This window comes from Cupressus sempervirens, chromosome 11 (genome assembly GCF_028749045.1).
Source record: "Cupressus sempervirens isolate cs-2001-9-10 chromosome 11, ASM2874904v1, whole genome shotgun sequence".
NCBI classification, from domain to species: Eukaryota; Viridiplantae; Streptophyta; class Pinopsida; order Cupressales; family Cupressaceae; genus Cupressus; species Cupressus sempervirens.
This window is the reverse complement of record NC_143128.1, coordinates 436,167,050-436,190,965: the sequence shown is the minus strand read 5'-3', so window position 1 is coordinate 436,190,965 and position 23,916 is coordinate 436,167,050. Positions and strand designations below refer to the sequence as shown.

Sequence of the window (23,916 nt, the reverse complement as noted above, 5' to 3'; positions counted from 1 at the left end):
AGGCTCAGGGTTAACGTATATGTTAGCTCAAGTATAAGCTGTGGAAAAAATGATTTTTTGATATCAGTACTTATGTTTTAAAGTTTAGTTCACTGGACAGCTGTATTCTCTCTGTAAGAATATTGCCTCAGGAGTTCTTATCTGTTGTTATTCTGAAGTAAAGAAAAAAATCTCTCCACAATATAAAAAAAATTATGTCGCTTCACATATTAGTGAAGCTAAACGCTGATCATAGACCTACACCTGATAAATATTTATCAGTGCTTTTTAAGGATTTGAGAATACCACATATATTTGTTCTACCTTCTTCTTGCTTACAACAGATGAGGTCTTCAAAAATGCATGAATATTGTTAACTAAATCTGGAAATAAACTTGTAAAAACAGAGGTAAGCACTCAGGGGGCTCAAGAGATTTTATGTTTCTTGTGGGGGGTAAACTTTTGTTTGTGGCAATTCCCTCACTACCCAATAGTTTTGACTTGGAAGAATTCGTAAAGCAAGTGGGTGCAACATCAACTGCACTGTACTTTCTTGTCTGTCTTCTACAATATACAACCATGAGCAGTTGAATCTGTCTTTCCTTGCTCAAAATATGATACTGAATGCTCTGTACATGAAAAAATCCCTTTATTTACAATAAAAAAATAAAAAGTAAAAAATAAACAACTATCGAAAATATACATCTCTTTAAAAAATAAAGAATTCTTAAAAAAAATGACATAAACAATCTATCTTGCAATAATACATTTTCAAGTTACAAGTCTATCTTATCTCTAAGATTCCCAGTGTGAAATTCCTCAACCAATGAGATTCTGAATGCATCATTTGAAATAATTTTTATTAAATTTTTAAATAATTTTTTTATATTACCCAAATTATAACTAATAATAGTAATTAAATGCTTCTACTTGAGTAATATCAGCTAAATAAAGGGACTAATAACTCATTAAGGTACAATAAACAGAATGGAGAAGACAGAAAATACATTTTTAGCTGAACAGGAATATACACTTGGCTGTATATCCTTTTCCCTTCACGTAGCCCTAGAAGTAGGAAAACATGATCGATCGAAGGTAGATAATCAAGCAAATTAATAATAAATACAATATACTTGTTAGCTCAGAAAATTTGTCATTTACCTGTGAACATGAACCTACACCTGAAATTTGATCTCAGAAGAGCTAATATGCCTATACTCGCTAGCTGGAATTGCTTTATCCCAATCTAGGCCTGTCTGAAGATAATTGTATAGGATTCCATGGCCACTTCCTTGACTGATCGAGCTGTCCTTATACCCTACTTTGGAATAATTCCAGTTCAAAACAAGCCAAAACTATATTACCAATTATGCCTCTTCAAGCAAGAGCCTCCATTGTCCAATTTAGCAGCAGAATGAGGACTGTATTCACATCTTTAAATCTGGTCATTAGATATTCTTCCAAGTTTGTCATCTATCAGAAAGTTGCAGAGGCGGATTCCAAGGTTATTCAATGTCTTTACATTTTCTCTTTCTCTTTTACTCATTGCAATTTAAAAAACAGAGCCACTGTTAATTTTTTCAGGTCACAAAGTTGTTTTATAGATGATGTTTAGGTTCAGGGTTAACATATATTTAAGTGCCAGGATAAAGCTGTGGAAAAATTATATTTCTGATATCACTAGTTATATCTTAAAGTTTAGTTGACTGGACACCTGTATTCTCTCTGTAAGACTCTTTAATCAGTAATCCTTACCCATGTTTATTTAAAAAAAAAAAGAGAAAAAAAATCTCTACATAATATAAGGAAAATTACATGGTGTCACATTTCAGTGAAGCTAAAAGCTGATAATAGACTTATGCATGATAAATTCCTAGCGGTGCCTTTTAAGGACTTGAGAACACTCCATAAATTTATTCTACCTTCTACTTGCTGACAAGTTTACAACAAATAGGGTTGTCAAAAAGGCATGAGTATTGGGAACAAAATCAGAAAATAAACTTACCAAAACAGATTTAAACACTCATATGGCTCAATAGATTTGAGTGTTTTCTGTGAGGGGAAAACCAGCTTTTGGTTGTGGAAATTACCTTACCACCCATTAGAATTAGCTTGGAAGGATTAGTACACCGTACAACAAGCGGGTGCAACATCAACTGTCCTCCACTTGCTTGTCTATCTTCTCCAACCAATGAGCGGTTGAATTCTTCTATCAGTGTTCTAAATGTAATGCCTAAATCAATTTCCTCTCATACCAGCACACATTCCAAATACCTTGATTTATACTTTCTGAATATTAGAGCCGCTCTACACCCCTCTGGGAGAAACCTCTTGAAGTTGGAATCGCAAAGGATGCTGTTTTTGTTCTATTCTGAATTATCAACAGGAGAGGGTTGTTTTTTTCATGTGAAATCAATCTGGATTACTTCATGTTGCAAAATTAATCTGGTTAATTGTGTGACATGGAATCAACCTGAAAAATGCAAAAAAGACCCTTTCCCTTTTCCAGCTGAGATTTTCTCTCACCCATTTGGATCTCTGTCCGAATACTGAATTCATACTAATGGATGATATAAACTTTTTTAAAGCCAGCTTTAAGAAGTTAGTAAGCACATCCTTTACTTGGAAATAGGTATAAAAGGCTTGAAAGACTGAAATAGTTTTCTGTTCCAGTGAAGCCTCAAAAGTTTTTGGTTCGCTTCTCCTTTATTAATTCTTCAGCTATAATGAAAATTTGAAACAAAGATGGCAATCCCGTCCTTTGCTTGGTAGGAAAAGGCTTGAAAGACAAATTTGTGTTTTGTAACAGTGAAGTGTCAAAAAGTGTTTTGCTAGCTTCTCCATTGTTAATGTTTTAGCCATAGATGAATGCCTTAAGTTCTTGATGTTCAATAAAACTTGGATTATTGTGTGCTCCAAATCAATTTTTTTGGAAATGCATTATCATCTTTACAGTTACTGTTTTTGTTTGCTAAATTCCATTTGCACTTTTCTTGGAGACATATGCCCTTCTTAAAAGACTAAGAATTGTAGGATAGACACATTTTTTAATATGGAAGTTTGGAACAGTGTTGCTATTGGCAAATCTACTTTCATACTAGACACATTATATCAGTGTGATATCCCCATGTCTAGAATAAGATTTAATACTAAGTATTATAATAAATTAACCATATATAAAAGTAATAATATATTATTAGATTATATAATAATTTATTCTTTATTAATATAATAAAAATATATTATATTAAATTATAGTAGTAATTATGATCTATAACAACATATTATTAATAATATAATTAATAATAACTATACGTGCTAAACATGTATTTATATATGTCTGTGTATATATATAAAACATATTATAAATTACAGATACATAAATATTCATCTGAAATATGAAATATATAAAATATATATTAAATGTATATGGATCAAAATATAATAATAAATAATGAAATATAAACTATCGGTACATCAATTAAGGAATTGCAACTTTAAAGAAAGTTGCACGCAATGCAGGTATAAATGATGATTAGGGGGAAATATACTGGGCATGGTAGAAACAGACAAAAGAGCACTAGACAACAGGTAAGAGGGGATAATAAAAAATTCCGTCTGATTTGGTTCAAATACCTTCTCTCTGTGATACTTTCACATCTCTCCTGGCTTCAACGGTTCATTCCTGTAGCTTTAGGTCCACCACCTTATTACTGCCAAGTAATTTGGACGATAAACTAGCTTGGGAATTGGTGGCATAAGGAATATGTAGAGACTCTCTGATGTATTTGTGGCAATATAATCTTTGCACTATTGATCACGAAACATATTTCCAGCAGACGTTGGAGCAAGTTGCCGTGAGTTCATCCCTTCCTATGTCGAGCATCTAGTTTTATAAGAAAATTACTGACTTCTTACTACTTTCCCTCAGCACTAATATTATGGCAAACCGCTTATTCAGAAGAGTATGGACTGGTACCATGTCATGGAGATTGTCTACGGATGTGATGTTCAGAAAACAAAAGAGTTCAGAAATATTCTTCATGGGAAGAGAGCTTTGGCAAATTGCTGCGCATTAATCATCACTACCTTATCAGTGATAAAGATCATAGTTTGGAGTTTGATGGAAATATGACCACAAATAGATGGATGGTGTGACCAGGAGTTTAGTAATTATTTAAATTTCTTTGTAGATGGAGGGAGTTGATCCAGTGTAATTGTATATTATGGGCATTGGACCAGTATGACGATGAAGGATTGACATTGTCCAAATGAGCAGGAAAGATTGAATGTTGTATAGCAGAGATTGTAGTGACCATTCCACTTGAGCAATTCTATCTATAAGCTCAAAGGGGGCACACCTAACTGTCTAAGTCAGTGATGGTTGCTCATGAAAATATTCTCTGGAAGAAACGAGACACCATCACTTCTATATATCCGGCTGAACTCTTTAAGACTATTAGTATTATTCCATCCCATTTTACAAATAGATTGAAATAAGTGTCAACTTGATATGAGAAATCAGGCTTCAGGGCAAATTATAGGGTGACTCTGAAAGGAATGTTACAATAGTGCTTGGCTTTAAATTATGATAAGTTCCATTTCCTGGATTACCAGAATTTTTAAGTTATTGAAAAATGTCATCATTTTTACTGAAGTATATTTATAATCACATTACAATCGTCATTTCAATTTGGAATTAGTTGAAATTACCGTTTCAAGATTAAACTAATGGAAGTTTCCAAAAGGAGACATTACAATCAGCTGCAATGTACACATTTAAGTGCGTGCATTGTAGATATTGCATTCAGCTGACACATGTTGCTTACAAGCGAAGGTGATGTATGATTATGGTAAACAAACTTGTCACTATAGTTGTTTTTCTAAAATGCATCCTTTTTGCTCGATTAGCAGTGACTACACCAACAGTTGGAGAGATTGAAATCTGATCACCTGACAAAGTCACAATCCTTCTCTGCATTTGAGAGGGGCAGCTCCCTCATATGAAGGGTTATTTGGTATTTTTGTGTACTTTTCACTTGAAATTACAAAAGGAAACAAAACAAAACTAAAGGAAAAAGTTGACATAAACCTCAACAGTAGACATACAAATACTAGTTGAGATTCACAATGGATAAAGCGGATTCTAGCACAAAATGTGATGCTGATAAAAGAAGAATAGCAGATCCTGACATACGAAAAGATTTGCTATTCCAACATAGTCACATCAAGATACCAAGAAATGAATGCATTTCATCAAACCAATTAGAGTTTAGAAAGACTAATGGATACCATCAATACATAAAGAGATTACCAATTTGACATATGGAAAACTAGTAATAACAACTCATGAATACATTTGAGGCATATACTAAATGCGTTATTCATTATTTCTTTGAAAGTATACAAATTCAAAGACACTTTTGTACATGATGTAAATCCAAAAATATCTTTGGATAATTTTCCATAATATTTCCCCTGCCCAAAAAGTTCCCTTTACATTCCAATTGAGCTTGTATCTATAGACTCTCCTTAAATAACCACTTAGTGTAACCACCTAACAGCTTTTTGTAACTACCTAACTACCTAATATAACTACCCAACCACCTCATGTAACTACTAAGGATAACTACCTGGTAGCTACTAAAGATAACCATTTAGAATAACTAACCTTCTCAACAAGTTAGGATTTACCTAACATCTACAAAAATACCCCAAAATATAACTTTTGTTTCCATTAAGGAACATAAGTCACCTTTACAAAAAAAGGTAACCTTGAAACTATAACTTTTAAGTTAGGGTTTTGTTGAAGTGCTTATCCATCTTCGCATTCTTCTTCAACATCAATCTCTTCTAAAAGTGGTCCTTGACAATGACATTATCATCCTTGTGCACATAATTGGTGCATCTTTTATTGAATCAAACACATACTTACTTGTGACACCTTAGTGCCATGAGAATCAATAGGTCTTCACCCAATACTTGAAGATGTAAAGAGATAACAAGATTCCTCTAACAACCTTTTGAAACAACATCAATAGTATATGTTCATCTTGACTCTATTGTAGACATAATTGCAAATGGTGTAAAAGACATTTAGTTATCCTAGACACGTGTTTTCTTGACTGTCACTATTACATTCGCTGAAGTGGTATCTTGTTCGAGGCATTCTATCAAATATTTTATGTTTTATGTTCATGAAATGTTTTTGAACAGCCAAAGTGCCTCGTGTGAGTGTCGACATTTGTACTTGTGCTTATGAGCATCTTTGACTATAATATTTGACACAATTCCTTCTTCATTATGTTTTGATGCTTGTTTATAATCTGCCCAGAGTTTCCATTTTGGCGCAAGCATAGAGGGATGCTAAGTTTAAAGAAGACAACTTTATATCCACCATTTGGAACATGCAATCATGTCACACTATATTATGACCTTTATTTGAAGTGTTTTGTCGAATAATAAATGTAATGTTCTGTCAAACAAACTAGAAGAGTAGTTCTCGTCTTTAGATTTTGCACGCATGTTCGACATCTATTTGAAAGCTCCCAGCTTGTGTAGATAGAGATTAGATTGGTGAAGGTTGCTGGACCCGACTATACACTTGCTGTTTGCATTTGCTTGAAAGTTTCTAAAGCCATTTTCAATAAATCCACACTTTTTTGTTCATTTCTTGAGTGTGTCTGTGAGAGTATTCTTAATTCGACCTATGGTTATGCTTTGATGGAAATCAGAAACCTATTTCAATTCTTACACTATGCACAGAGATCGAAAATTGGTCATTGCTAAATGAATTCGCTTGAAAACCATCAAAGCTATTGATAATCTTGAAACCAATGCAGTCATGAAATAATCGATCTTCGAGGCAATCTATAAATAATCCACTCCATCTATGGTTCTACATTTTGTATGCAATGTTGTAACATACCATTTTTACAAAGCTGATAATAAAGAACATATTCAAGATTATAACCGAATATCATAACGGAATGACATGAAGTAGTTGAAATCCATTACATGAAAGAGAAAGGAAAACTATCTACTGAATTTATTTTACAAAGATAAATAATTAGAATTTAAGCAACGACTATATCCATTTCATATGAAAGACAACTAATATAACTTCCATAACCAACTTCTACAATTACTTTTTGGAAGAAACTAATAATTTAATTATGTTCACAATTATGCACTTCAAAGTAACATAAAAAGTATGTACAAGTAATAGATTAGGAATTCATACATGTAACGTAATAATTGTCAATGTGTTGTGCAAGCCTCGACATCTGGTGAAGAGGAGAAGCATTGATATAGGCTTAACCTCCCAACCACGGGCCTTAACATATCCCCACACAATCTCATACGAGAAAGACCCTCCCTACCCCAGGTTAGGCTTGGGGCACCATAGTCCTACCATCTGAGCATTCTGTTGTTAAGAGTGTCGGCCAAGCAGCAGACAAGGCTGAGGAGTTCCTCCATCAACCTTCCCTCTGTCAGCTAGCACTCCTGACCTCTAGTGATCAATTGTGGCAAGCATGCCTCTAATCTACCTTGGCCAAGGATTTAGATGGGCAATTGAACAACCCGATCACCACCACTCAATTTGACAATTGAATATACTTTGGACAATTATGAGCTGACTTGGACTAAATAGTTTTTTTTTTTTAAGATGTTCATGCTCTTTGGTTACTGATTCTCAGTGTATTCTTGCAGGGATACCTCTCCTCTTCACCCATTTATACTCGACCTTGCTGGTCTTGGGTGCATCCTGGGAGATATGTTGGTATCTATGTACTCTTTATCAATCAGAATTTATGTACACAAATCTGATTCTTAGCTCAACTGGTATATGGATAATACCACTATATAAGTCAGATATATCCTTTGTGAAATATGAAGAAATATTCTTATACCAACGTTCAATATTAAGTAGTATTAAGCATTGTACAAGTAATTGATCAACAAACATACTAGAGTCTCTTCGGTTTTGACTTTGCGGGTCTGCACTAGCACTTGACATGTATGGAAAAAGAATAATTACATAAAATGGAAAACAAAGCTGATGTTCTATTAGAGTTCTTAATACTCTTAAGTGATGGTATTGGCTACTATAATTAATTCAAAACCGTGGATGCATTTAACATAATGATCCATCATTCCTTGCGGAATTTATCTGAGAGAATGCAACATAAGAGACGTACATATGAAATAAGAAATAAGATTGGTCAACTGATTTCATGACCTGAGATTGTAACTTTAGATTTGATGCTGGGGTCTGGGAACACGACTCCAACATGGAAACACTGTCAAGTGTGGCTGATATTGCAATTGAGGTATCATAATATGATCCTCCAAGTAATGCTATTTTCAGAAAGGAAAGTGTAATGGAAAGAGAAGAAGTTTTGGTTCAAAGCAATCGCATGAGGAAAAGAAATGATTTTTGAATGCTTGACTCTAGTTCCAGGGAGAGTAAGTAATGTCTCCCCTGGCTTCATTAGTTACACGAAGGAATCTCAATCAAAGCCAAATATCGGTTACAAGAAAATTCTCATAACTTTCAAATTTCAAAAGAAAATAAAGGCGATATGAAGGTGAGAAGCGCTCATCGATATGGAGCCATAATTAAGACAAAAAGATTATACTTTCTCATGATTTATATATCAAATATTTTATATAAATATATTGTCATCATGCTATTGGATTTTTACCTATAATTGTACATACATATACATATATCTATATGTTTGTGTAATTTTGGGAGTACTTATAATTCCTTTTTATCATTATATTTTCTCTAGGTATGCACGCATATATGTATATACTTGTAAGTGCAAATTGTACACTCGAAAGTGTCCCACTCTAAACCCTTCTATCCAAACGATTCCATGAGTTGGAATGCTTAGATGCCGGCTTAGAGCTCCCTATCCATGGAGTGCAAGAGAGTATATTTCAAGAATAAGAAGGCTCTCAGATGATCCTTAGAGATACTCTTCTTGCTAGTAAACCATGCAATGGGAGGTTCCAAAGACAAGATGCAAGAATGCAAATGTCCCAAGGAGTTCCTCAAGGATGCAATGCAAATAAAGATTAAACTAGAATGAATATGAAAAGTGCAGCTATTCTAAGCATGGATGAGAGTGTTACAATACCATTATTAAGCTATGTGAGATTAAGCTACATGTAAAAATGAAAGCTAAGCTAAGCTAGAATGCCATGATGCCATGGATGAGAGAATGTAGACAAGAAATAGAAGTTCTCCACAAAGCTCCAAAGAAACCTATTAGAAAACCTGCAGCATAACAATATTCAAAATGAGGATTGGATCCTTTGAGGGGGAAAGCTCTCTCCCTTTTAAAGATGCACGGACGGTGGAGATCAAGATGAAGATGGTGGATGATCAACGGTTGAATTCGAAAATAGGAGTGATCCATGTGCACACACAAATCAACCAATAGAATATAAGTTGACTTGTCATATAAGACAAAAATCACAAAGCCTTTTCTTTTAATTGTAAAATAGAAAAAGGACTTTATGTGTGCACTTTAAGTGGGTTAGAAGAATGGGGTCTTTTATTTAATTAAAAGGGGACATGTTCTTTTAATCAAATAATGAACTTAGGATAGCATAGTCAAACTATAGGTTATAATCAAATAAATTGATTATTAGCAATTTGGCTTAGGTAAGTGATTAAATTAATTTAGCCAAAACGTTGAAAAGGGGGCTAATAGTCTAGATGACCATTTTTAGATGATTACACAAATTATAGATATTAACAAAATATCATGGTGACATTATATATATATATATATATAGAGAGAGAGAGAGAGAGAGAGAGAGAGAGAGAGAGAGAGAGAGAGAGAGTTGTTGACCACTTCCAGAGTCTCAAAATAAAAGAGAGGTAATAGTTCTTCTCATGATATTGTTTTCTCTTGTTTTAAGAACTGACCAAGTAGCTCATGACTGTCCAAGGTGTACTCTGTTGCCTAGCCGTTAAATCCTTTACCAAAGTAGTTAGAACCCATACCTGATGGTCTGACAATGGACTAAATTGGTGCCCCATTCCTTAAATCCCGTTTAGCAATGCTTACCCCCCTTCGTCTGCTTCTGCAACGAAAAATGCATATTTCCACAATAATAACATGTTCCTCCATTTAAATTGGAATATCAAGAAAACACAATAATTGATAACTGTCACAACGGGTAACCACCACTAACATTTCTCTTAAAATAGAAGCATTCATTTTTAGTTGAAGTAACAATAATCAATTAACAAGTCATTTTCACATGAATCAATTCGGTTAATCATAACTTTCATTTCACAAGATCATGATATCCAAGAGTTTTTAACTAACCATTACAACGGGTATAAGATTATTTTAAAAGATCAAAAATTTGGGATGTAACAAATGTTATTGGCAATATTCGAACAATCCACTTTTTGCAAATCTTGCAATCACTATATTCCATGAGATTGCATTTCTTTGAGGTATCCTGCCAATCTCTGAGATATTTAGTTATGATAACTAACTTCTTTTATTGGCTTCCAAGTTATAATAACTTCCTCTTTTATCAACTTCAAATTTAACGATCATCATTAGTGCCGACAATTTTTGAATTTGTTTTTGGCTTTTGTTATTTTACAATACTGTGGAAACCAAACTTAGTTACCAATTCCATATGTTGTCATTGCTGTTGTTGTTAAAGTTCGGTAACTGCAGGAGCTATCAACTATACCTGCGATGGTTGTGTCTACGAGAAATTGTTATCTTCATCAGTGTTGATACTTTATTTATTCGCTGGCTGAAAGTCTTCATTCATTTCAGTCCAGTCATTTAATTAAGAGTTTGCATTTTTGAGAGACTCTTAGGAGATTGAAGAGTCATTGGAAAGCCAGGGTGTGCGTGGCTGTTGGACTCATCTTGCATGGCTTTTGGTAAGTCAAGAGTTCTTTTTTCATACGGTGGAGGCATTTATGGAAGTTCATAATATGAAGCAGTTCGGATATCTAAGGACTATGTATGACTCCTGCTTCGTCGACACTAGGCTTGAGTTGTCATCACTTTGTTTTGTATTGCTAAGTTGGAGTTCTATCGTGGAAAACGGTAGACAATGAAGAGTCTACCCATTCATATTCAAAAGCTTGATTCTGTTCCTAGGACATTCTTTATATTTCTGTAATAAGATTTTTTGTGTTGAATGATCATATGATATAGAAGACGGACTCTTAAGGAAGATGAAGAATCTCAGCAACATTTGTGGAATCACTGCCATCTTTGAAGCACCACATCCAACAGAATATGAAAAGCCTTTCATGCTACATTGATTTGAATTTTTATTGTATCTGTCATGTGGGCTCAAGGACAGTTACAAGGGGTCTTGTTTGTGAAATGGTGATGAGTTTTCAGGATTGTCACATTCTTTTCTTCCGGTATTAGCCTCTTCAGGAGATTATGAAAGGGTGGGATGACATTTTTTTTGCTGAAGGTGTTCAATGCTACTATTATTGCATTGGTTTGTTTTTGAGATCACTATAAGCATTTGTACTGAGGATATAATTGATAGTCCTCCTGTGATTATCAGGTGTGTTGTATTCAGTTTGTAATTTGAGCATTACTTATCTCTGATTACTGCTCCACAGTCTCGTCACAGGGTTCACCAAATTTCAGCCACAAAGTTCAAAATTCGGTGAAATTCAAATCCCTACTAAAAAATCGTTAAAATTCACCTTACCTTTGTACAGGTAAATTGCACAGTTTTTTAAAATAAAATATATAAAAAAAAAGCGTTTTGCACAGCTTTGCCAAGTCCAGTGCTGCAAATGTTATCATCTGCGAACATTTTTATCAGTGCTTTGAAATACCAAACACCCAGTAAGAATGTATTGTCTGCTGAGCAGGATGAAGTCTTTTTGAGCCCTTCTCAATGATGAATGGCGTAAATGTAAGTGGGAGAAAACCTCATGCTCCAGGTGGTCAAAACAATTAAAAACATAAATACCTGGATAAAAGATTAGAGGATTAGCACACATATTTTATGCTTTGTAATCAATAATACTCAGCTGCACTTTTTATATTAAAAATTAGGTTTTAATTTTAAAATTAAACTTATAGATGTGATATTAAAGCTTTCATTTTTCTTTCATAATGTAAAACTTAATAAGTTTTCTAATTTGTTTTTTTTAATATATTAAAATTCGATATTTTAAATATTTATGTTATATCATGTTAAATAAATAAATTTAATCATTTTATATCATGTTTTTATTTGATTTGTGTTTTATTATATATATCAAAGATTAAATTTGTAATATTTAAATTATAATATATTTATATTAGCATATAAATTTAATAAATTTATTTATATATTAAACTATTTTATTTATGTTTTAAAAATATTTACGTTTAATTAAATTTCATAATATTATTTCATTTTCAAAGAATTATTATTTAGAATTTAAATAAAAAATAAAATTAATATAAGACATACTTAGTGCTGAATTTTTTTCGCCTTTTTGGCCTTGTCGAACTTTATTTGAATTCTATTGTTGTCAAACTCGAACCTTGTGACTATAGCTCTATAGTATCATGCTGAGAATATTGATTATTATTTTGGCTTGAGAAGCTTTGTAAAATATTCCCACATTCAATAAAGTAAATGTTTTCTGGTGTGACTGGGTTTTTCCCGCAAGGAGTGTTTATCCAGGGTAAATCTATGTCTGATGTTTTTAAATTATCTATTCTCTATTTGAGTAATAACTTCTATATTTCTGGCTCAAAATTTAACAGCTGTAAGCATGCTCATCAATTTGTTGGTGATTTAAAACATTTAACAGCTGTAAGGCATACTCATTTGAGAAATAAGTTCTATATTTCTGGCTCAAATTATCTATTCTCTATGTTTGTGAAATAACATCATGTCTGATGTTTCTAAATTATCTATTCTCTATTTGAGAAATAACTTCTATATTTCTGGCTCAAAATTTAACAGCTGTAAGGCATACTCATCACTTCGTTGATGATCTAAAACATTTAAGGAACTTGTTGAAAAGGCCGATCTATGCTTTCACATTTTACATGCATGTTCACTCGAGCAACTGTAACTATAATATCTGATGAGCATCCCTTATCCTTGTGCGCACTTGATGGATGCCAATGCTCTGTTGTGATTGTTCCAAGTTTGCTATTTTGGCATGACAATGAGGCTGTGAAAATATGGCGGACTGTGCTTTATAGCTGCCATCTATTCTTTCTTGCGGGTTTCTTAAGCTTTTTTAACAAATCTATTTTCACAAATTCTTGCTGACTAATCCGGGGGATAAAAATCAGTTAAAATCGAAATGTCCCCAATGCTCCAAGAATCAACATTATTACAAAGTGTTTGCAATTCTAACGCCAATGCAATTTGAACGGGAAAAATTGGAGTTAAGATGACAAAGTTATGACCGGTCAAAGTTTGGTCAAACCAGGAATAGAGACCGTAAAAAGGTGAAAAATTAATCATCTCAAAAGTGGTCAAGAATGGATTTCAAATTGAAGAGCAAGTCGGGAGCTTTCCAACGATGTTCTTTTCGTAAAAAACGGACTCTGTATGTGGAAGTTGTGACAATTTGAAACTCAAGGCAAAAGGTTTTAAAATGATGACATCATCATTCTAATCAGCTGATGATGTGGCGGAACAGCTGACGTGGCACTTGAAATTCATTTTTCCAAAAATTAGGTGATAGTCGGATTTGAACTCCTAACCGCAACCAAAACAACCTCCCACCTTTACTGCTACACCACACAAGCATCTTTGCTAATTTAAGGAGGGAGTTTCTTTTAAAGAATTGTAAACTGCCAAATAGAGTTGAAGGCCGACAGGTGTCGAACCCAGTCTCCAAAATTTAAGGACTACCACTGTGCCATTTAATGCTTGAGAATAATTAGCGGGATGTTTATTATTTAAACATTAGTAATCCGCCTATCCTTAGTAAATAAGGATATGGGTTAAAACTAACCCATACTTTTGGAGGTTTTGGAGGGAAATCATAACTAAAATATGATAGAGGGGTGAATACAAAGATAAAGTTGGTTAAAAAAGATTATTTTTGTAATTATTTGTTTTAGCCTAAATATGGCTAATTTCATGTATAAAAGGGGGTAGTAGGCTTTGGAAATTCATTCAGGTGATGAGAAGGAAATTATGATCTTGAAGGCTTGATGATTATTCCTGCACATTGGAGAAGAATGTTGCCATTGTGCTTGAAGGGAAGATCTTGAACACTTGTAATTGATTTTGGAGCTTATCGGATCGGTCCCTCTATTGGAGTAGGACCCAGAGACGTAGTCCGATCTGCGGATGAACTCCGTTATCAATTGTGTTTTGTCTTCTATCTCTCTTCTCTCTTTCTTTTAGTCATTACCTTATTATGCTTTGTTCATTTAAGCATTTGATTTATGTTAATTTGCTAAATAATGTTTTGAATTAACTTTATGTAAATTATGTTAAGCATTCCTCTTTAGTTGTCCTAGATCCTAATCAGATCCCTTACAGTCCATTCCATGATTGCATTTTGATTTTGTTGAAAAGTAGCTCACAAGTCTATCATTTATTAGATATCACGTTATAATGTTTTATTTGAAGTAGCTTGTAGGTCTAGCATTTATCAGACAATACGTTATTTATAAGAATGTTTTATTTGAGTTAGTTATAATAACCAACTTTTCATTTCGATCTTTTTCATGAAGGCAAACTTACCAATGCTGACCTTTAACAACAATGTTTTTATCAGCAACTTAAGTGACTTTGAAACTATGCCAAATTACCAAATTGGCCATAGGATAGAGAAGTCTACAACTTTATTCAGAACTTTGAATTCTTGAACATCACACTAAAAGGACCAACTTCCCTTCGCTACTCTGCTACAATTAAATGATATTTCAAAATCAACTCAAACAAGCTTGGTAAAATTAGATGGATTGACCAAAGTGAGCCAACTGGCCGATATAACTATTTCTCCACATTCAATGCTTTGGAGTTTATAGGCATCTTTGGAGAGGTAGCTGAATGCTTAATATTGATTTTTATTACACCGTGGCATTTCTTTGCAATTTTTATTATGATAATAGATAAGCTTCTATTATTAGGTAATGGTTATCTGTTTGTAATTTATTGTAAATATTAAATTTTTTCTAATATTTAGTTATTTGTTAGATTTCTTTAGCTTTCTTTTAGCTAGAATAGAATATTTCTATTCTTTACGATCGTTTCCTAAGGAAACATTGCTTTATTCTTTTGTATATATAGACCTCTCGGTTCTTGTTCAATAACAAGCTAGTGTTTTACCAATTACTTCGTAATATGGTATCGGAGCTAATACTTCAAATTTTTTTCGAAATTATTTGTTCAAATTTTTTGAATTTATTTATGAGATTTTCTCTATAGCCTGGGTTTCTTTTTTTTGAGAAATTCATCTGTAAGAACCTAAGTTTCAGCTAGGTTTTTTGGTTTGTTCCTCATCTGCAAATTGCGACCAAAAAACTCTTGCAAATTGCGAGTTTCTTGGTTTGTTCTTGGCTTGGGTCTAGTTTTTTGAAACCCTACCTCTCTAGTTCAGTTCGTGTCCATTTTTTTTGGCTCATTTGACTAGAAAATCGCTGCTTCTTTGACTGCAAAATCACCACTTTTGTATTTTGCGATTTCCTTGGCTTGTCACTAGAAAATCACTGCACCTATCTGCTATTTTTCCTCGTAAACTTGTGATCTCAGACAACTGACATCGCTTGTGGTATCCACCATTTTTTTGGTTTAGTTCTGCAATTGTTTTGTCCCAATTTGCCATTATTTGGAGTTTTTTTTGTAGCTGGCTAGGGTTTTGCTCGAAACCCTAATTTTTCGTACCAAATTGAAAAATATTTTAACATATTTGTGGTGGGTTTTTCTAGAGCTCAACTGGGTTGTCAGATTTTTCTGGGTGCCTCAATTTTCGAGCCAATGGATCTAGAAAATGACAATAGATTCTTTCCAAGCCACCTTTCAAATTTTTTGGATCTTTCATTTTTTGCCTCGGAGAATGTGCCTTCATAGATTTTCATGCCTTTTTTTTGAAAAACGTGCTATGGCATCATTGACTAATATTCTTCTTGAGAGATTCCAAATTCAATCGTCGGAATTATGGCACTTGGAAGCAACGGATAATAGCAATTTTTGAATATCAGAATATCAATCAAATTGTTGTGGGTGTTACATAGCGTTCGACTGCCCCTGGTATTGATTAGGATACGTGGGATTTGAATAATCAGGAGGTAGTGATGCTTCTCAAATTATCCATAGCTGATGATCAACTCTCTCAGATTCCATTCGACAAAACAATTTTCGAGATATGTACACATCTCAAAAATCTTCATGAGACTTCTGACAAAAGCTGAGCTTTCTTCCTAAAAAACACTCTGTTTTCTATTATCATGGATGAGCGAACATCGCTCCAGGCTCACTTGAATAGGAGTTAGGAAATTCGTGATTAGTTGCTTGGCATTGGTTGTTGGATGGAGGAAGAGGACATTGTGGTTATCATTCTCTGGAGTTTACCAAAGTCTTACGAGCATTTTATTGAGATTCAACATCAGGTCTTCTGGTGTTGATTTTTGAAGTTCACAGATCTTTGCACACTTTTGCTTCAACAAGATCGGTGGAAACAACAGTTCGGTAGCAGTTCCAGCGCCACCTCCACAAAGCAAGCCTTTGTTGCTAAATCCTTTTAGAAGGATAAAGGTAAGTCTCAGCAGAAGTCCTCTGCTCTAGCTTTAGAAGGCTCCTGAGAGAAGAACATTCAATGCAACTATTGCCACAAGTTTGGTTAGATGAAGGTTGAATGTCGGAAATGCTTAGCTGCCCAATCTAAGCAATTATGTTCGCAGCCCAAAGCGAATAGTGCAGAGCACACTGAGAAGACGAAATCTGCCTTTTACGCTTTCATGGCTAAAAGATCTACAAATCATGTGAAGTTGTCTGCTTGGTACATTGTTTCAGGTGCCTCTCGTCACTTCACCTACCGCAAAGACTGGTTCATTGACTACCAATCGTACTTAGATTCTATTATTTTTGGTGGCGGAGAAGAGTATACTGTTGTTGGTAAAGGCAACATTCAGATTCAATTTGCTGGGAGGAATCTCATTTTCCTTGATGTGTACTATGTTCCGAGGATGGAACTAAATCTACTCTCAGTGAGTTAGTTATTGCAACATTCTCCACACTTGGATGTCACCTTCAGTTCACATTAATGTACCATCACTAATAGGGCGACTCAGTCAATTGTTGCTGTGGGTCTTGAGGATCATGGTCTTTTCGGACTTACTAATTCTGGTGATTCTTAGGACTTAGCTATTGCTGCTTGAGGGTCTTCTGTTGGCACACTTTGGCATTGGTGGTATGGGCACTTAAATGTGTATTATTTCTCTCAGCTTGCTTGGGTAGAGCTTGTCCTTGGTTTGCTAGATATTCAAACTTAGCAGCTTGGAGTTTGTGATGCATGCTAGGCTATGAAGCAACATCACAGACCTTTCATTTGTGGCGATTCATGGCGAGCTTCTCAGGTACTTTTGCTTGTTCATGCTGATATTTGCGCCCTATGGCCACTCCTTCTGTTCTATGGTCCAGGTATTTTTTGTTTTTTGTTGATGATTTTAGTAGAAAAATGTGGGTGTATTTTCTTAAAAAGAAATTAGATGCATTTCCTGTATTTCAAAAGTTTAAACCTTTAGTTGAAAAAGAGTGGAAATCGATTATTATTCTTAGATCAGACAATGTGGTGGAATTTTGTTGTAATTAATTCTCTAGCTTCTTGGATACTCATGGCATCAAATGACAATTAACCGCACCCAACACACCATATCATAACAATGTAGTTGAATGTCGGAATAGAACAATCATCAAGATGGCTTGATCAATGTTCAAACACAAACATGTTCCGAGGAAGTATTGGGCAGAAGCAGTCAACACTGTAGTTTATCTTTTAAACTGGTCATCCATAGTGGCGGTCAAAGGTAAGACTCCGGAAGAGGCCTGGCCAGGTTGCAAGCCCAGAATCAGTCGCTTGAAGGTTTTTGGCTCCCTTGCTTTTGTTTGGATACTTGATGCGTCATGCACCAAGTTGGATAACAAGAGTCAAAAACTTATGCTTGCTAGATATAGTAGTCTTCACAAAGCCTATTGCTTGATTAACATTGAGACATTTCGTCTCCTGTACAGTCGTGATGTAGTCTTTGATGAGCAACAAGGACTATTCATGCCTGTTTCTCCTGTTCCTCATCTAGCAGATCAGCCTATGAAGGCTCATGATTTGGGAGTTCGGCTTCCATTAGGTCCACCTAATGGGAGGGCTCTAGTAGCTCCTGCAGGTCGAGTTATACTTGTGATCCCTGTACAGACACCTCCAACTTCTTTTGCAGGATCACCTCAATTTGTAGATGCTTCAACTGTGTTTGATACAAATTCTTTTGATGAGGAACCTGATCACCAAGCATCTTCTAATACTAATGTTGGTCATTCTCCTCTCCAGCCTAAGTGATAGGTTAAGATACTTGCTGATCTTTGTGATGATGAGCTCATTGATGGGAGAACAACTCAGAAAAAGAGCAAGCCTATAGAGTCTGTTAACTTTTCTCTCTTGACCAACATTCATAGTGTGTTTGAACCTCAAACATATTTGGAGGCTAAAGGAATTCCAGAGTGGGAATAGGCAATGACATCTGAACACCAGAGCCTGTTGAAGAACAACACTTGAGTCCTTTCTGATCTTCCACTAGGGAAGAAACCCGTTGGTTGCAAATGGGTTTACAAAATTAAATACAAATCTGATGGCACTTTGGATAAGTACAAAGCTCATTTAGTTGTGAAGGGTTTTTCTCAGGGTTAGGGAATTGATTATGAGACCTTTGCCCCTTATTGCAAAGATGAGCACAATTAGATTAGTCCTAGCCATGGCAACACAATTGGCTGGAAGGTCCATCAGATAGACGTCAAGAGTGCTTTCTTGAATGGTGATCTCCACGAAAAGGTCTATATTATGGAGCTTCTTGGTAAAGACTATTAGGTTCTCAGATTGGTGAAAGGTCTCTATGGCTTGAAGCAGGCCCCTAGGGAATGGTACATCAAAATTGATAAGTATGTCAGTGATCAAGGCTTCTAGAAGAGTTCTTCAGATTCAAATTTGTACATCAAGACTACTGACAGTGACATCATCCTTCTGATTATTTATGTGGATGATTTGATCATCACTGACAGTTCGACATTTTTTATTCAAGGAATCAAATATAATTTATGCTAGTCTTTTGATATGACAGATCTTGGGCTCATGCATTATTGCCTAGGTGTTGAGGTTTGGCAACACCCTTATGGTATATTCATCTCTCAGTCTAACTATGCCAGGGCTCTTTTAGACAAATTCTGTATGCAAGATTGCAAGCTTGCATCTACATCCATGGAGAAAGGTCTCAAGTTATCAGCCAAGTCTGATTCTCCTCTCGTTGATGATACTACATATAGGTAACTAGTAGGCAGCCTCATCTACCTCTCTATTACTAGGCCTGATATCAGCTTCACGGTCAGCTACATCTCACGATTTATGACAGCTCCCAAGGCTGATCATTGGATGGCAGCAAAGCGTGTGTTTCGTAATGTGAAGGACACTTTAGATTATGGACTTTTGTACTCTTGAAGTTCTAATGCTAGACTCAGTGGGTTCATGAGTTCAGATTGGACAGGCTTTGTTGATGATAAAAAGTCAATTTTTGGATGTATTCAGTGTGGGATCAAGTGCCATCACATGGACCGGTAAGAAACAACAGGCATTTTCTCTCTCCTCTATAGAGGCCAAATATAGAGGGACAGTCAAGGCAGGTTGTGAAGCTGTTTGACTTCGTTGGATGCTTGGGGATATGCAGATGTCACCAGTAGGACTTGTTGGTTATCAAAATCACCGGTTAGAAACCTATGAGCCTTGCCTGCTCGATGCTGGGTATCTAACTGATTTTGGCCAACTTGACAGGATTGATTCCAATCCTTTGCGCTTTTGGTTTTGTTGGACCAAGGCCTGTTTACCTAAATCCTAGATAGCAAAACTCAATTCCAAGACGATTTATAGCAGATTATAGCAATCAAATAAACTCTTCAATTGGCAAGCATCAAGGAAAGAAAGTGGATTATCTATCTTCAAACTTCAATTACTTAAAATATTATGTGTTGCTGAAACGAAAAAGATAGACAAAATACTGAATGAAATCAGATTGCCAACGGAAAAGAATAGAGAAATGCTAGCATTGGGTTCAAAATTTATGAGTAATTTTTATGATCAGTGCTGAATTCTAATTGGGCAATAGAGTCAAACATGTATTTCTTACATACAACTTCATGGTATTGATGGTATAATATTTGTTAATAACTTAGTTAATTTGATGCCACAAATTGTCACACCCTAGCATATTCAGATCAGTCTATTATGATTTAACCATCACACGGGCATAATAGATACAAATAATGAGAAAAAGATGATATTCTACACTATTTGTATTAATCAAATCTGAATAGCAGTAAACAATCTAATGTACTTATCAAATTAATAAATTAGAAACAAATAAATAACTCAACTACAAAGGACGAGCTATGTATGATTCAACTCTAAGACAAATAAAATCTCTTACTGATTTATTGTTGGGCAAATCGTGATGAAGACACTCAATCTCTTGATGCTCTATCCAACACAATAAGATCCATACAACATGCTGAAAATAGTACTCGAAAAATCGAAGTCTCCTTTGCTTTGTTCAGATCTCCAACTTCTCTTTTAGACAAAAAGATCCCAACAGTGTTGATAGAAAGTTTACAGATTTCAAAATGAAGCAGTCTCAATATCTTATTTGGTTTCCATGCTTTATATTTATAAAGGGTGAATAGGTGCTTATAGAAAATCATCTCCCTTCATATTACCTAATCGGGCTATAACTAAATAATTTATGAAGTTAACAATTGCCCATAACAATACATATTATCTCCAACATTCCATAACAAAAACTCCAACCGCTAATTGAAATTTATCAGGCGCTCGTTTGATATCTTGGAGATGCAATGGAATTGAAGGCCATTGTATAAATAATTTGCATTACTGAGTTTCTTTCGGGCGTCATCTATGCCTTTATAATAAACCTGTGCAAGCGTTCCAAGCAACCTCTCCAATCATCTTGCTTTGTACATGATCTTCGGCTCTTGTAGATACTTCAAATCCATTAATCCATGCGAGACTCCTGCAACAACAAAAAGAAAGAAAAAGTAAAGATCAATGGAAGCATGAAACACAATGCTTACAATTTTCCTTTTTGACGCGAATACTCAGGGCGGCAAATTCTTTGCCCAAAAATGATCCCTCTCCTGTGTCAGCATTTGACGGTTTGATTCTAATCTCTGCATCAGAGGGCTTTGCACATTTATCTGAGCCTCAGAGGAAAGCATCCTGCAGAGGTATCTTCCAGTTTATTCTTTATTAAACAACCCGTCATTGCCATATGCTTATCTACCTGTTGCGACATACCGGACTAGGAATCATGTTTACTCCCATGTTTAATCAAATATTTCAAGCCCTTCTCCAACTCAGGTACAATGCTAGAAAGAAGAACTGGACTCCGTGTATAAATAATAGAACCTCCATATCCTTCCCATGCATCATTTTTGCCTCAATAATATACAAATATGTAATCATTTGGTTTATTTTCTGTCTTGGATGAAAGTATGTACCAGTCATCCTGATAATGAAGGTACTCGTTATCATGATTATAGAGCACTCCAGGCTAAGACAGATCTTGCACAAATCTCTGAACAACAGAACGAGTGAAGAAACCGCCATCAGGGGTTGATATTTGCCATGACAACTTTCCTGTGAGATTCTTTGTTGTCAGATAAAATTCATGAACTTGGCAATCAAATGTATCAAATGTTGGATTCAAGCCACTACTTATGTACCACTTGCCACTGAAATCTTTTTCGGGAAATTGCACATTCATTGAATTGATCCACTACACTATTCTCAAATAGATTGCCACAATGAATCTGACATTCTGTCTCATCGGGACGATTATTACATGTTTGGAGGCAAGCAACATTTGCTGCGCATGCAGGGTTTGCAATGCGCTTAGCCAATTCCACCCTGCACTCTTTTAACAAACAAGTACATGTCTTCAGTGCATCGGTAGCATGAGCAGGCAAATTAAACAAAAGAATCCATGATAGGAAGATTGTTGCTGCTGTGATTTTTGGGCTGGCCCTACAATTACCATCATTTTGTAGATCTAATAGCCATGCATTTGTACTTTTAATGGTCTTCCAAACCTGTAGAAATGTCCTTTTTCTGTTCCATCTGCATAGAAGATTATTTGGTCCATCAAGTTTTTTACTCCAATTCAGCATATTGTAGGCTATGGTTTTGGGAGAAAATTGAGCTTTGCATTCAAACTCATGTCTGCCATCTCTTCTCACAAAATATAAAGTTATTAAATTGATACTTAGGCCAAGGCTCAACCTTGAGACATTTCCAACAACTGAAAGCTGTATTTATATATCTTTTATTGCCAATCAGAGAAGACTTCTTTGAACTTCTTGTTAAAATCTTAGTTTGATAGAACCTTGAAGCATATTGTTTGAACACGATAGAGAGCAGGATCTGAGAATTCTCTCTTTTAGTATCATATTTGGGACTCTAAAATTTTCTAAAATTTAGAGTTCCATCAGGACCGACCACTTTGCTGATAATGAAGGCATTATCAAGTTAGCATGGAATCTAGTCTTCCATGCACGAACCAAGCATGTGGATGTTCACTGCCACTACATACGGCAACTGGTCAAAGACAAGGTAATAGACTTGCAGTATGTTCCTACCACAGATCAGACTGCAGACATTTTCACCAAGCCTCTTGGTCCTGATAAGTTTGTCAAATTCAGAGGACAACTTGGTCTTGTGGATAGATTAACCATTAAGGGAGGGTATTACAATAATAGAGGAGCTTCCATTATTAGTTAATGGTGATCTGTTTGTAATCTATTGTAAATATTAGAATGTTTCTAATATTTAGTTAGCTGTAGTTATCTGTTAGCTTTCTTTAGCTTTCTTTTAGTTACAATAGAATATTTTTATTCTTTACAATTGTTTCCTAAGGTAACATTACTTCTTTCTTTTGTATACATAGACCTCTTGGTCTTTATTAATAACAAGCAAGTATTTTACAAATTACTTCGTAATAATTTTCAGCAACCTTTTTAAATCACCAATGAAATAAGTGACTCCTTCATAACGCGTACATTGACTTTGTAATAAAATTACCTAATGTGTCTAAATTGGCGATAGATAATAATTCACTCTTTCATGAGGGTGTATCACACAGTTTACATGCATTGCTGATGTCTCCACATTTTACATGCTTGTCTACATTGAACACTTCCAATTGATAAAAATCTCCTTCCCAAGATGCCTTAATGTTTAATAATATCAGATTTCCACAATCCATTAGTAATATGATTAGCTTCTAGCTTCGATTGTGTATGTTTTTAAGCATCAACGTTTCGGATCACACTTTGTGATCCATCTTCAAAATTTTCTTTCTTTCTTCACTATCCTCCTCTCACATCTTGAAGATTGATCACAGAGTGTCCGAAACGTTGATGCACAATCAAAGCTAGAAGCTAATCATATTAACCTTAATCTTTGGTCAAAATTTGTTGGAGAGCTCCCATTTCGCATAGGAGCTTTATACATGACAATTGGATTTTCTTGGAAGTCTTTAGAACTGCTTTAGTTGATGTATTTTGAGGAATCAAGAAAATGAAGCTTTTTTAAACCATGTGTTGTATTCAGTTTGTAATTTGAGCATTAGTTATCTGTGATTACTGCTCTATAGTATCACGCTGAGAGTATTGATT

The 23,916-nt window shown here is 34.8% G+C and overlaps 1 protein-coding gene and 1 pseudogene across 1 annotated transcript in view; one reads left to right on the top strand and one right to left on the bottom strand.

The window, feature by feature from the left end:
• Positions 1-23,916, top strand: part of LOC149530293 (uncharacterized) — an 89,914-nt gene that overhangs the window by 410 nt on the left and 65,588 nt on the right. The gene's annotated exons all lie outside the window — the stretch shown is intronic.
• On the bottom strand, positions 357-22,442 carry LOC149530294 (violaxanthin de-epoxidase, chloroplastic-like; annotated as a pseudogene).